This window comes from Saccostrea cucullata, unplaced genomic scaffold (genome assembly GCF_032062105.1).
Source record: "Saccostrea cucullata isolate Sc308-1 unplaced genomic scaffold, CSIRO_AGI_Scuc_v1 ctg2878, whole genome shotgun sequence".
NCBI lineage: Eukaryota > Metazoa > Mollusca > Bivalvia > Ostreida > Ostreidae > Saccostrea > Saccostrea cuccullata.
In genome coordinates, this window is record NW_026935011.1 from 30,796 (window position 1) to 46,006 (window position 15,211).

A 15,211-nucleotide genomic window follows, 5' to 3' on the forward strand; every position below is an offset into this window, starting at 1 on the left:
GTCTCTCGCCCCTCTCAAAGTGCCCCGCCCCGTTTGTTTTATTAGTATTTATAGTATTACATGTCGCTATTTTTAGCGCAGGGGCATGAGGAGATATAAAACAGGTTCTCGGCGGACTTTATGTTCTTATCACATCTATTAGAACTGTTTAATAAAGGCTAAATAAATCAAACACCATGGATTGTGTAAAATTTTAAGAATACCGAACATGAAAACATGAATATATACATGTATGTGACTTCACTTCTGCATATACTTCACTCTAATAAAGTGATTCCGTGGTCTAGTGGTTATGTCTGTCGCTTCAAGTGTGAGAGGTCCCGGGTTCGAATCTCGGTCGGACCTTTCTTTTTTTTTCTTTTTTTTTTTAAATACTTTTTTTTAACTAAATGATAGTATTCAGCATGTGAAATGAAAAATTTATGAGGTTATAAAATCATCATTACAGTGTGATAAAAATTCCATATAAAAAAATCTTCTATACACATAATGAAGAATAAGCAATCAAATCTTTATACATGTATTTTATTTCCTTCAGTATACACGTATACATTTAATAATTCTACAAATTCAGTCGGGGGGGGGGGGGGGGCGACTTTTTCCCTAAGCGGGGGACACGAATTCTCTGAATTAGCTTGTTTACTTATGTCGTTAAATGTATGATAATCTTAGAGTATTTCTTTTTAGGTTGTGGAATGTGCAGATAGATTTCTTGTTACTCTACCAGAGTACAAGAGAGTGAGAGATTTAATTGCCTCCGCATTGTTTTATGGAGATGTTGATAATCGCCTTGCACCTTTAAAGGTTTAAATGCTTTTACTATACTATTGACTGATATAATGATTATTCCTTTTAACCCACTTTTTCGTCTTGATAAAGTAAAAATAAAAGACTATTGATGATTGATGGATTGTATGTTGTTTAACGTCCATCTCGAGAGTTTTTCACTTACATGCAGACGCGACTATTGATGAATGCACCAACTGTAAGGAGTAATTTTTTTGTGTTTTGAAAATAAATACTGTTTTATGATCATTTACACGTAATTAATTTGAAAACCCCTTTGCAAGTAGACACCTAGCGAACACCTAACCTCCAAAAAAAAAAGTCTAGAAAAATAGACAAAAATCCTACTTTTTGTACACATTTTAATACTTTTGCTTAATATAAATATTTTTAAAATTGTATCAATTTTTATGGTTTAAAACCAACTCCCAATGCCTAGTAGTTCCTCCTATACCCGTAGGGCTTTTAGACAGACTCACTAATAAAACTCACCATAAAATTTGATACAATTTTTTTTACTTTTATATTTAAGCAAAATGTATTATTTTTTTTAATTCCATCTTTTCTAAACATTAATTTTGAATGAAAGGAAAACTAAAATTAAGATTTTGACAGGCATCAAATATTGCTTTTTTTATTTTATAAATATAAGATGATTGAAAACACCTTGAATAAGTTTACGTAAAAAAAAAACGGTCATTCAAAGGATATACCGTAAGAAGATGTTGGAACGAAAAAAGATCTTTCACCAAGAAAATGTAAAGCATATAATAATGAGTGAAAAATTATCAAATAGGCTTGAACAACAAACAAAAGATTCATAAGAAGTTATTCATGGTATCAAAGTTAAAATAATGATCTTCTTTGCAATTGTAGACTTTAGACCTATTGCCACATCAAACAGAAATCATTATTCTTCTCGCTGTATTTAGACAAATTACGTTTGCCAACGTAGCTGGAGTTGAACAAGGGCGAAGAGAGGTAAGTTCTCTTTTCTATCAAATCTGAAGGGAAGAAAATTCGGATCATTTTTTCTTCTACGTTAATAACGTTTAATTAAACAAAAATATAACTTTTGTCTGTGTAGTAACATTTGTGAAAATACGGAAGGTAAATAGTTAAATCAAAACCTAAATATTTTTATTAATTCACAAAAAATTGCCAATTTTCTTAAGTATTAAAAAAATTATGATTTGAGAAAGTGCAAAGATGTGTTAATCAAATCCGTCCAGAAATTTGAAGTTTTAAAGACTTCGAGATGAAGTAAGATATTTATTAATTTTGGTGTAAAATGCTGTTGCAATATTAAAGTCGTAATATTATACAGAAAATTCTTGAAAATATTAGCTTTAAATCTGTTTCTATGCACCTTTGAATAATTCAGTGGAACCAAAATCAGTTATATCAATAAAATCACATTTACGCTTGACAGCACAAGATCAGACAATCCTCCTCGATTTCCCGAAGCCTTGAACAAGGGTTGAACCGTTTGTTTGAACAGACTACTGTGCATTGACAAATCGAATAGGCTTCAGTGTGTTCTATGTTGATAATTGTAGACGTACATGTTTATTAACTACATGTTTCCAGTGAGTGCAACACTCAGAAAAATATTCTTTATACAATTTTTAATTGTCTTTTCTAGCGTGATCTGAACTGGCGGGTATTAAAATTCGAACGTACCGTATACATATGTTATTTTGAGTAATTTGATTGTTGTTCTAGAAAAGTTGATCTTTGAAAACACCAAGTATGCTCCGAATTGTCGTGCATTTGATCAAAACAATAGTAATTTGTAAAGCCAGGGCACTGCGTATTTTTTTTACTTGCAGATTAAACTGCTATTGTGATTCCGCGAAATAATGACCCAGTGGAAATGTTTAAGTAAAACTAGGATTGGTGTATGTCATTTTTTTAAAGTCTTAGTTAGGGTTTGTAAGTTTCTCCAAGAACATTCTTGGACAACATTGAAGCTGACTAAAACAATTCATATCTCGATTTTGTTCAAGCTGAAGTAAACATAATGGGAAAATTGTAATGACATACCTTTGCAAATGTATTGTGTTTGCAACCTGAGTGAAATTTCAAAGTCCATGTACGATCCTTAAGATTGACATCTTCAAAATAAACTGAAAGGACTTTTTCGGAATTATTTCGCAATGGTTGGTCTTTAAAAGATATGTAGATGTTAAATTGGACTTTAGAGCATAACATATGTTTATATCTTAAGCATATTTCATTTTAGATTGTGAACGACATTTGTCTTTATCTATGCTCCTTGCCATCGCTTTCCAGAAAGGTTAGTTGAAAAGCGATACTGCTTAAATTATACGTCTTGACATTTGACAACTTCTTTAATAGACAAAAAAAAAAAATACTTTTTAACGAATATTTGTTTTTGTAGAGTGACCTTATTAGATCTTTATGTGAAAACCGGGTATGGAACGACGAAAGCAGACTGAAACTATCGGAAGGACTGGACATGAATCAACAAAACATTGTGTGTCTTCTTTACCATTTTTTCTTTGTCATACAATCAAACAGAGGTCTCTTGACTCCTCTTATAAAAATGGCAGAGGATCCTCAATCAATGCAGGTGAATTTAAATGTATTATGCTGTTTAACACTAATGCAATATATTTTTAAAAAGGAAAAGTTTGAGTCATTCGAAAACCAAAGTCTGTTTTTCAATATATCTGATCGCAGTAATGTTAATATTGTTATTTCAAATATATACCGTCAAATATTTTTTGCTTCAAATCCCATTATTGTGAAAAATTTAAATAGAAAATTACAAACTACACAGTGAAACTATGGCAAGTCAAACGTTGCAAACTTCGATCTTTTCCATTTGTATTGTATACTTTTCCATTTGTATTGTATAATTTTTATTTGTATTGTATAATTTTCCTTTTGTATTATATAATTTCCATTTGTATTATTTTTCATTTGTATTGTATAAATTTTATTTGCACTGTATATTTTTCATTTATATTGTAAAAAAAATCATTTGTTTTGTATAATTTTTCAGTTGTATTCTATATTTTCCATTTGTATTGTATAAATTTTCATTTGCATTGTATCCGCCGAATTGTTTATTTTGGTTTGTTATCAAGGATTTCATTGGTTTAATCTAATCACATATCGGATTAGGTAATACCCGAGATGTTCCGGTAAGTCTAGTTAGTCTACACGTGTTATCAAGTCTAAACATAGACTAGCTTGCCTGTCGCATGCTCGATATACAGACAGGTGACTAGTAGTGTATAGAGCTGCGCTCATTCCCGGAGACAGAAACCAAAACAGATCACAGCAAGGGCGGTGGAAGCAAATAGAAAGTGGGGGGGGGCTAATCGAAAGTGGGAAGGGGGGCTAAACCAATCAAAAAAAGGTAAATCCCAATTTTCAATGCTTATATAATGTCTACTTTTGCAAAAAAAGGGGGGCTAAGCCCCCCCCCCCCCCTTCAGGCCCCCCATTCGGTTCCGACACCTATTAGAGTGCAGAGACATCGGCCGTTATAATTAATAGCCACGGAGCTCAACCCTTCACACTACTGGTCACCTGTATATCGATCGAGGATGAGAGAGGCAAGCTAGTTTATGCACAGACTGGATTACACGTATAAACTTCCCGGAACATCTCGGGTATTACCAAATCCGAAATATGATTAGATTAAACCAATGAAATCCTTGATAACAAACCAAAATAAACAATCCGTCGGATACAATGCAAATGAAATATTATACAATACAAATGAATTTTTTACATTAGAAATAAAAAATTATGCAATTCAAATGAAAAATTATACATGCAAATGAAAATTATACAATTCAAATGAAAATTATGGAATAAAAAGAAAAAATTATACAACTCAAACAGAAAATTATGCAATACAAATGGAAAATTATACAATACAAATGGAAAAATATACAATACAAATTGAAAATTATACAATACAAATGGAAAATTATACAATATAAATGAAAACTTATACAATATAAATGAAAACTTATACAATAAAAATGGAAAATTATACAATACAAATAAAAATTATACAATACAAATGGAAAATTATACAATACAAATGGAAAATATCGAATATTGCAACGTTTGACTTGCCATATGAAACATGTCCATTTTACTCATTAAAACATGACTGTTGTTATTTATTTATTTTTTTTAAGTGTGTATGTATTTTCTTTCCTTATTAGCGAAAATTTAAATGAATAGTTAAATGAATAGATTTTTGGTATTTCCAGTTATTTTAAGTACAAACGATATCGCCCATTAAGAGTGTTTATCAGTTCTGTCATATTCTAAAGCATCCTTCAAGTACATTTCTCAATCCGAATCCTACTTATAAATGTTCTTTAATAAATTTTTTTGGTTGTAATGTGTCATTTAATTAAATGGATAAAAAAAATCAAACTACTAGTATGTTGTATCACCTGCCTTTCTTACATAACAGTAACTTATGCCAACTTATTGATCCGATAAACATTACATTGAAAACACGTACAAATTGAAGCAAATTTTAATTAGAATTGTTATTCCTTTTAACTCTCCTGAATAATTGAATATAAATTATAAGGAATGGAATTTATTAAAATAACAGGGTTGAACCAGTATCCGCCTTTTTATGAATCGTTTCACTGTTAGAATATAAAATAAGAGATGTTATTTTTTTCCAAAAAATAGTTGTGTAATATCTTATAAATATTAGATATATAAGATAAAAATCTTTAAAGAAGTGCTTAACTAAAGAAATTTTAAATTTTCCAATATGACAAATGCTTTCGATTTATAACAATTTATTTCAAGGAGGAAGTTTTTAAAATTTGTTCCAATGTAAAAAAAAATATATATATACGTGTAGCCTATAGCATCTCTAAAACACCAAAATGACAGAACGACTAGTAATTTGTTGTGAAAACGTAAGATTTTTTACATTTGGTTCACAGTTTGCTTTTCAGCCTACAAAAATGATGACCTTAGGAAAAAGAGCATAGACTTGTTTGAAGAAAATTGTTAACCGCCTTGATAAATTTGCATTGGTATTTGAAAGGATAATTTGACCTGTGTGCTAAGTGTATGTCAAAAATTGCTGAATCACTGTATATACGAGGGTTGTCCGTAAAGTTCGTGGACAACATTGATTATTACTGACAAACATTGACAAAATATATGAAACTATTATTTTCATTAAATTCATGCTTTATTTTATAGATATGCAAGTTTTCAACAAAAACAAAGCACAATTAGTTATATTTATATCAGATATAAAAAAGACACACACTCATACCCGGAGCACTGAAACGAACATTTTTGACGATTTCCGACGTCAAAAGCTAAACGAGCACATGTAAATTTCCTCAATATAGTTACCGTTTAACTCAATACATTTCTTATGTCGCTTTAATCAGTCATAAAAATGTGCAGATTTCATTCGTAAAATAATATTTAACAATGCATGTCTCATACCCTGCAATCATCCAACCTCTGTCCGTGTAAAGACGATTTTATTTATTGAAATACGAAAAAGTCATGATCACGTTTAACTTACAAATTCATTTTTACAGTACTGTAAATGTCGGAATGACGGTCTTCCTTCACGCATGTCATCCTGTAAACTGTTTCTTCAGTCCGAAAATTATATATTCCACTTCAATACTTAAGAACGGTTTTTAAAATATATTTTCCCGACTGTTTACAGCATTTATGGGTCTCTGTTGGCGTTTTTCTGATGTCTAAACAGAATTTTATCGCTGCTCTCTGCTCCACCTTTTCCGAAAAGGTTGAACAATCCCGATCCTGTCTGAATAGATTTTAACCTCGATTTCTCAGCCATTTCTAAACTATGAACGTTCAAATTTTGCAGGTTTAAAAATGTAACCTTTGTCAACCTCATAATATAAAAACAATCCAAAAATCCGCGGAATTTTACAAAATACAAATGATCTTTATTTAAGAAATAAACAACGTTATTCAGTGAACATGGCGTTATGAATAGCAATTGCTCTGCTGGCATTAAATTTTTAAAGATATAAATCAGCAATTTTAAATAGTCTGAATTTCTTTTTTTCCAAAAAATATTATTATAAACTTATTTTTAGTGTTTTTACGAAACACTTCATATATATACTTCTCAACATGGTATATTTGTGTAGTAGAACTTGTTCTACACGAGTGAGCTAGAGCAATTGCACTCATAGCAGAAGCAGTTGCGTCTATAGTCCTATGAACGCAGTTGCTGGCTGCAGGTTCATAGTGGGAGAGAGCAATGGATATGCAAATATAAAGTAATAAATAAATTTTTAATCAAAATATTGCAGTGCTCCGGGTCACCATACCAAGTCTAATAATGAAGCCATTATTGTAATTATATGTTTGAAATTGATTATAATTTTACATTTTGTAATTCCCATTTCGTATAGGATTAAGAATATGTTAATAATAAATTTCAATGACAATATTTTTATTTAAATTTTAGCTTGTCCACGAACTTTACGGACAACCCTCGTTTGTTAGACTTCCCATTGTAAAGAACATGGCCTATTTTTATTAAAGTCTCAACTATTCGAGACATTCGGTAAAATGTTGACAATTTGTCTTTTAAAATACCTAGCAAATCTTGAATGAATAAATGTTAGAATATACAAAATACATGTAAAAATGAGATTTTATATCATGTGTGGTATCGTCTTTCGGCGAATGGATGATAACGTCAAGATTCTTCTTTGCAAAAGAGTTTAATGAGCCTTAAAAAACGGGATTTCATGGATGTACTTTAGTTTTCCTTTATCTCTTTCCCTCAGGGGCACATTCCGAAATTATAAAAAAAAAAAATTCAATGTCATTCAACAAATTAGGTAAATTCACATCTGAGGACTTCAGTGACAGCGTCTTTCGTTATTGCCAGTAGCTGTGTTTCCTCTTGTTTTGGTTTTCCCTGACAATCTGTACAAAATTAAGCACTTAAAACAATCAAGCGATTTTTAACTAATCCATCATTATTCAGTAAGAAATCAAAAAAATGTCCAAAAGAAGATTGAAATCGAGACCAGATTTTGAAACGTGCGAAAATCGTGTAAAAAGCAAATAGGGATCGTGTACAAAGCGTTTCGTACTGAATTTCGTGTAAATCGTGCATTAGAAACCATTTTGTGTCAACCATTTATAGTGTTTCGTTCAAACTATGAAACATTCTTTGTAAACTATGAAGTGAGCGTATAGCGTTCATTCAGAGTGCATGTAGGGTTTTAGCACATTTCACAGCGTAAAGAATATAGAGATTACGAACAATGCTCAATATCAAAGTCCATAAAACAATACAATAAATGAGCAAAGCAAAGTTTACCTCCAAAAGAGTAAAAAGTTTAAAGTGTCACAAAGTATTATTTTTCTATCGCGTCACCAGAAATTGAAAATTAAACATCTCGCATATGCCCTTCCTCGCCTTCCTCTTCAATTCCTGTTTGTGTTTATTTAAATATTGGAAAGAATAACTCGTGACATCTTTAAGTGCACGAGACCGAAATCAAAACAGAGATGGCCGCTTATTAATTAAATAAGCATCACTGATTATGCTGTATAGCAATATGTTTTATTATAGAATACATTTTTACCAACTATGCCGCTGGACAACGCTGATGAATTTGCTCAACAACTTATCAAACACAACAAGCAACGTACAAAGTTGGAGGATCTTACAATGTATTGTAAGTATCATTTTTCAAAACAATTTTTTTCGAGTGTTAAATTCAGTTCAGCTCTAGAAATACCCAGAACATCTACTATGTACCTCTTCATTTTTTTTAGTAAATATGTTATATAAGATAAGTCAATTAGTAAAACATTCTTTTTTTTATCCTAAGCCAACTTTTTACAATTTGTGATAATGTCATGAAATTTATTCCATCGCTGAAACTTTACTCTGAGAAAAAGCAAAGGGCATGGGCAAACAAGGTTAGTTCTCAAAAACAGAAGGCAAAGAAAATCAGCATACATGCAAAAACACAACACGCATACCAAAAGTACCCATTAAATTTAAAAAAAAAGATATAATAAACATAAAAATAATAATAGTATGACTATCAATGCACCGACTATAATATCATCAAACTCTCGACATGAGAGATGGCGGACAAAACGAGACTCAATACCCCTTTTGAGAATTTTTACGCATGTGGAGACTCCGACACTAGCCAGTGGAGGACTGTATTTTTAAATAGATATATTCGGCATTTGGGATGATTGAGCAAGGAGAAATTATTTTCGTACCAACACCTACTGCGATCCGGGACCTCGATTTATACATCTGTACATTAATATACGAAGAACCGATCTTCACTACCTAAAGTGATTTCGATCCAACCACGTAAGGATCAATTCCTTACTCGAAACTTAACATTTCTATTTTTTCTTTCTCGCAGAAGCGACAATAAGTATAATAACAACTATAATAATTACTATAAGAGAGTAATGCCTAGGTCACATTTAAGCAAATGGTCGGGCGACTAAATTCGTCTGGTCTTGCCGGCTGAAAGAAGATGATCGGCCGCCACGAGTAAGTATCAGACACATTATCCAGCGATGGGGTATACGATGAAAAACCGATGCTTTTTTGCGTGGTTGCCGCCCGGACACCATTAGTGATCGGACGGTGACTTAGGCCATTTTGCGAATCGATGGGGTCATCGGTAGGAAATAATTCGTAGTTAAAAATCAGTAATGTCTTCAAAGATGTCCTTTAAAGCTCCTCGTCGGCAACCCATCATTAAAACATCTTTCTCGGATCGGCCGATGTATTACCAATCATCGTCCAATATCTGTTGAATCTGAGGTCATCGGGGGGTTGAGTGGTGTTCAACAGATAACGGCCGATCATCAGTCGATGTTCAGTCAAACATTGGCCCTTAGTCGACCGATGTTCGAACGATGTTCACCAACGTATAAGCGAAGTAATATACATCGGCCGATTATCCTGGAACATCGTTTTATGATTATAAATGCATCACTGGGCCTTTGTAAGTCCGGCCGGCAACCACGCCATTTTTCTCATAAAACGCATTGGTTGCCCATCGATCGTATACCCATCGCTGGATAATGCCTAGGTCACATTTCCCGGCCGGTAGCCATAGACCGTTGGTAATCGGTAGTAATCCGTGGTGTTAACGATGCCTCAACATCGGTCCACATCGGCCAAGTAGTCCTTAAAATATCAGTCAAATTATCCAGCGATGGGGTATACGATGGACAACCAATGTGTTTTAACATGCTTTTAACATTAACAAAAAGAAAAAAATCTAAAAAACTCCATAATTTTTAAATTGAGAATACATTTTACTTGCAATTCGGATCAAGTGAAATTTTGATTCATATGCAACTACAAATATTTTGAACATACATTTTAATTAATGATTTTCAATATTTTGAATATACCTTTTAAATAATGTGAAAATTTTGTGCGTTTCAAAGGAATTGTTATCTTAAAATTTTATTTTTAAATTCACTTAATTTCAAGTTTTTTTTGTTTCAGTGTGTCCAAATGGTCACCCATACGTTCTTGGAAATGTAAGTAATACTAGTAATCAGGCAAATACTCTTTCAAGTGCGTAAGGCAACTATAAAAAAAAATAGTTTAAGAAAATTTAAACAATTGCTTATTAAGATTCCAAAACTGTGTTTTACTGATAACTTTTGAAAAAAAATTAAAGAAAAAAACCTTCAAAAGACAGCCACACCTTTCATCAACCTCTGCCAAAATTCTCTTTTCTTAGAATTTTTAACACCATTGGAAAACCAGTTTCTTTCTTCGTTTTATACCATATATAACTTACAATAAATGCAGAGTACATGCAAGGTTTGGAGGAATTCTACTGTCCATGTATTTTTGAGGGACTGTCTTAAAATACAGGATCATTTACTATAGGATTATATAGGAAAATGCCAATTTCTAGCAATTTAATCAAAGTATACAAACACTACAAGTCTTTTTGTTTAAAATATAATATTTTAGGAGTAATGCCTAGGTCACATTTCCCGACCGGTAGCCGTAGACCGGTGGTAATCGGTAGTAATCCGTGGTGTTTACGATGCCCCAACATCGGTCCACATCGGCCAATTAGTCCTTAAAGTATCAGTCACATTATCCAGCGATGGGGTATACGATGGACAACCAATGCGTTTTATGAGAAAAATGGCGTGGTTGCCGGTGGGACTTACAAAGGCCCAGCGATGCATTGCTAATCCCAAAAAGATATTCAAGGATAATCGGCCGACGTATAATCGGTCATACATTGGTAAACATTGTTCGTACATCGGTCGACTCCGGGCTAATGTTAGGTCGAACATCGACCGATGATCGATCGTTATCTGTTGAACACCACTAAACTCCCCGATGACCTCAGATTCAACTGATATTGGACGATGTTCGGCCATACATCGGCCGATCCTTGAAAGATGTGTTAATGATAGGTTGTCGATGAGGAGCGATGTGATGCATCGTTGGAGACATCGCTGAATTTTAACTACAAATTATTTCCTACCGATGACCCCACCTATTCGCAAAAAAGACTTAGTCACCGTCCGATCACTAGTGGTTCCCGGCCGGCAACCACGCCATTTTCATCAAAAAGCGCATCGGTTTCTCATCGTATACCCCATCGTTGGATAATGTGACTTATATTTAATCCGTGGTGTTAGCGATGCCCCAACATCGGTCCACGTCGGCCTACTAATCCTTAAAGTATCAGTCACATTATCCAGCGATGGGTATACGATGGGCAACCAATGCGTTTTATGATAAAAATGGCGTGGTAGCCGGCTGGACTTACAAAGGCCTAGCGATGCATTGCTAATCAAAAAACGATGTTCCAGGATAATCCGCCGATGTATATTACATCGGTCATACATTGGTGAACATTGCTAGTACATCGGTCGACTACGGGCCAATGTTTGGTCGAAAATCTACCGGTGATCGACAGTTATCTGTTGAACACCACTCAACCCCCCGATGACCTCTGATTCAACGGATATTGGACGATTCTCGGCCATACATCGGCCGATCCTTGAAAGATGTGTTAATGATGGGTTACCGATGAGGAGCGATGTGAGGCATCGTTGGAGACATCGCTGAATTTTAACTAAGAATTATTTCCTACCGATGACCCCACCGATTCGCAAAATTGCCTCAGTCACCGTCCGATCACTAGTAGTGCCCGGCCGGCAACCATGCCATTTTCATCAAAAAAACGCATCGGTTTCTCATCGTATACCTCATCGCTGGATATTGTGACTGATACTTAATACTACATCATACAATGAATGTAAGAAACACAAAATTCTACCATCTTCTAACCAGACAGGGCATTTCAAAATGCCAACATTAACTAATTATTTATAGAGTACTAAAATAGGTTTAGCACAAATGATTCAAAATTTACAGTAAAGTGAATAAACTCTTCTAAAGAAGTGTATAAGAGGGGAAGCAATTGCAAATTTGACGCAATATTCGTTTAATATGCGTTTAATTACATTTTTATTAACTTTTAGTCTGCTGCAACGCATCACAATCGCAACAATAATATTTTAAGCTAAAAATTATATGCATTATATAATTTTGTTTCGAACAGTATTGGTAACTTCACTGTGTAAATATCGGTAATTTAATGTTGAACAATTTTTATATCATAACATGAAGTCTGGGTCGTTTTTTTTTTTACACTACATCATAAGTAATGCACTAAGTTTCCGAACCATTCCCTTTTCGTTTCCCATAGCGATTCAAAATCTTTCTGAAAATGACTTAAGGTCAAGATCTAGTAAATTAAAGATGCCTACAGATTTAACGTTCGCTTCTTAACCTCTATGCAAAATAACTTTTCACAAACATCCTTCATTAACTTCTTAATGGTACATGTCGTACATTTATAATTTTTAGTTGATTTTGATATACAATATTCATTTAAATGTATTATTCAAATACTTGTAGATTTCATGTTTCGTTTCAATCTTTAGTGCGGCCAACCCTGGGTAGAAATGCGTTGTAATGAATGTGAGGAAACAATAGGTGGAAAATTCCACAAACTTACTGAAGGAAACACGAAGTACGATGAGTAAGTTTATTTTAATGACAGTCAATATACATTGCTCCTTGAATGACAAAGCAGGCAACCGTATTACCTTCATGATCATTGTTTCTTAAGTTCAGCACTTAAATTGTCATTAAGAGGACAAACATAGATACATAGCAAACCGAGGTAAGTGTTCATCTTATGTATCAGACCTATTTCTTTACTCCTCAATAAAAAAGTAAAGAAAAAGCGAAAAGGAAACTTCAGAACTACTGTGAAATAATATTCGAGCATTATGTACATCAGATATGGATACTTCATGTCTAGCACATTAAAATTACTTATTAGACTTGTCACGTGATGTCAGAGTCACACGATTTAAGCAAATTTACTTACAGTATTGAGGTCATTTATAAGTTTAAGTATTGCAAGAGCATAACAAGTTAGAAATTTACATTTAATTTCTAATTCTTTTCAACACTACATGTACTTTGTGAAAAGTGCTCAAAATCTAAATTTATGCTCAGTTGGTTGTTTTAATATCTTGCCGAGTTGAATAAGCTTCTTTTTTTTTACCAGAAAGGCAGAACAAGTAACACAGTGTTGAATTAAAAAAATGTCATTTATTCGAAAAATGACGAATGTGATACTTGTATAAATAATGGGGGTCAAAAAGGATTAGAAAAATGACAAACAAAGTGTTATCTTCAATAAGTCGTGTGCAATCTAACCCAAAACAAGCATAATTCTACATTAAATGAGAATAAACTTCTCAAAACCCTACAAACACAACCTACCTGTCCACAAAAAAGGTGGGTTATCAAAAAAATATAGGCCAGGCAGGTGAAAATAATTGAAAAGTGAGGAGGCAGCTCTGGGGTTGGATGGAGGGTAATTTTCTTTGAAATTTTTGCGCAAAGTTACGTCTGTGCACGTAGCCGGGTTACACAAAACTAGCATAATTAAAACTTGTCACATAACGAATTCAATAAAATGACAAATATTGTATATGAATAATACATGTCACATAAAGATTATCGTCATGTATTTTATATAAAAAAATAACTTATACATAATATATTCCACTATAAAATTGCTATAATAAGGTTAACTTTGTTTGACCGCAAGTTGAATATTTTTTGGTTAACTTCAATGAATACACGTATTGATATAATTATTTGCAAGATTTTATCAGGTTTGCAGCATTTTTCAAATATTTTAATGCTTTTTGAGTAAAGGTGTAAAAATTGGCATGATACATTCAGGGTATGCCCTTGCAATAACCAATTTATTTGGACCCTTCTATAACCTTTTTTTTCTCAATTAATCTATATACCAATACACGACAGTACGACAGTGTCATTCTTCTAGCGAATATAAGGACGATATTTGATATAAGAATAAGATATTAGAATAGATATAGCATCCAAGTTCACAGCTTTTTATTATCTGGGAATTTTGATTATAAAAGGCATTTTTCATTGTACAAAATGTGACTTGTTCAGCCTCTTCCTGCATACAAACTGCTAAATTTTTTACAATATGACGTCAAATTGACAAGTCCGTTGCGATCATAAAAGATATATCTTTGGTAAAAATGTAAGATTTGTTGTAGTTTGTTTTCAATGTTTCCTGAAAAAAATGCTTCAAAATAAGCAGTTTTATACAAAATATGCTAAAATGGCGGGAAAACGTGCACTTTATTATGTCATACATATGTATTTCTAAATAAAAGAAATTCTGATCAATTTGAAAATTAACCAATAAAATTCACATGTATAAAAGTGCAAACTAAAACTATATATAAAGCAAAATTAAGATATTTATTATAAGAGGCCATTTGAGACATCTATCATCTACATGTACTCGTATTGCTCTACTTTTAAATTCTATGAAAATTCTTACTTATACGGCGGTAATGAATCATATTGCTCCAATTTTATATCGTTTTATGGACTTTTGAGCTTGAATACTGTTCATCATATATATATATATGATTTTGTGTGAAAAATAACATTAAATTGTGTCCCTTTTGGTAACTAAACAATGAATTGATTGTGTAAATCAATATGAAAAAAAGTTTATCTTAAGATTAATTTTCTCGTAAAATACAGATAATTGCTTTTATATCGCACAATATCTGACATAAAACATTGCGATATTTCCTTTTAAGTCGTTAATATTGATCCAAATATAAATAAATTAAAATGATACCAATAAATCATATCTACAGTACCAACCGGACACAACCTAACAGAAAGCGAACCCAGAGCACACCCTGGATTTGCTCTCTGGGTCTGCTTAATGTTCGCTCAGGGTTCCCAAGAGCTAACTTCGAGCGAACCCGG

The 15,211-nt window shown here is 32.7% G+C and overlaps 1 long non-coding RNA gene across 1 annotated transcript; it reads left to right on the forward strand.

Moving 5' to 3' along the window:
* Positions 1-8,412: 8,412 nt before the first annotated feature.
* Positions 8,413-12,894, forward strand: LOC134241702 (uncharacterized). Its single transcript, XR_009986714.1, has 3 exons — positions 8,413-8,507; positions 10,328-10,362; positions 12,808-12,894. It is a non-coding gene; the product is annotated as an uncharacterized LOC134241702 (long non-coding RNA).
* Positions 12,895-15,211: the final 2,317 nt, after the last annotated feature.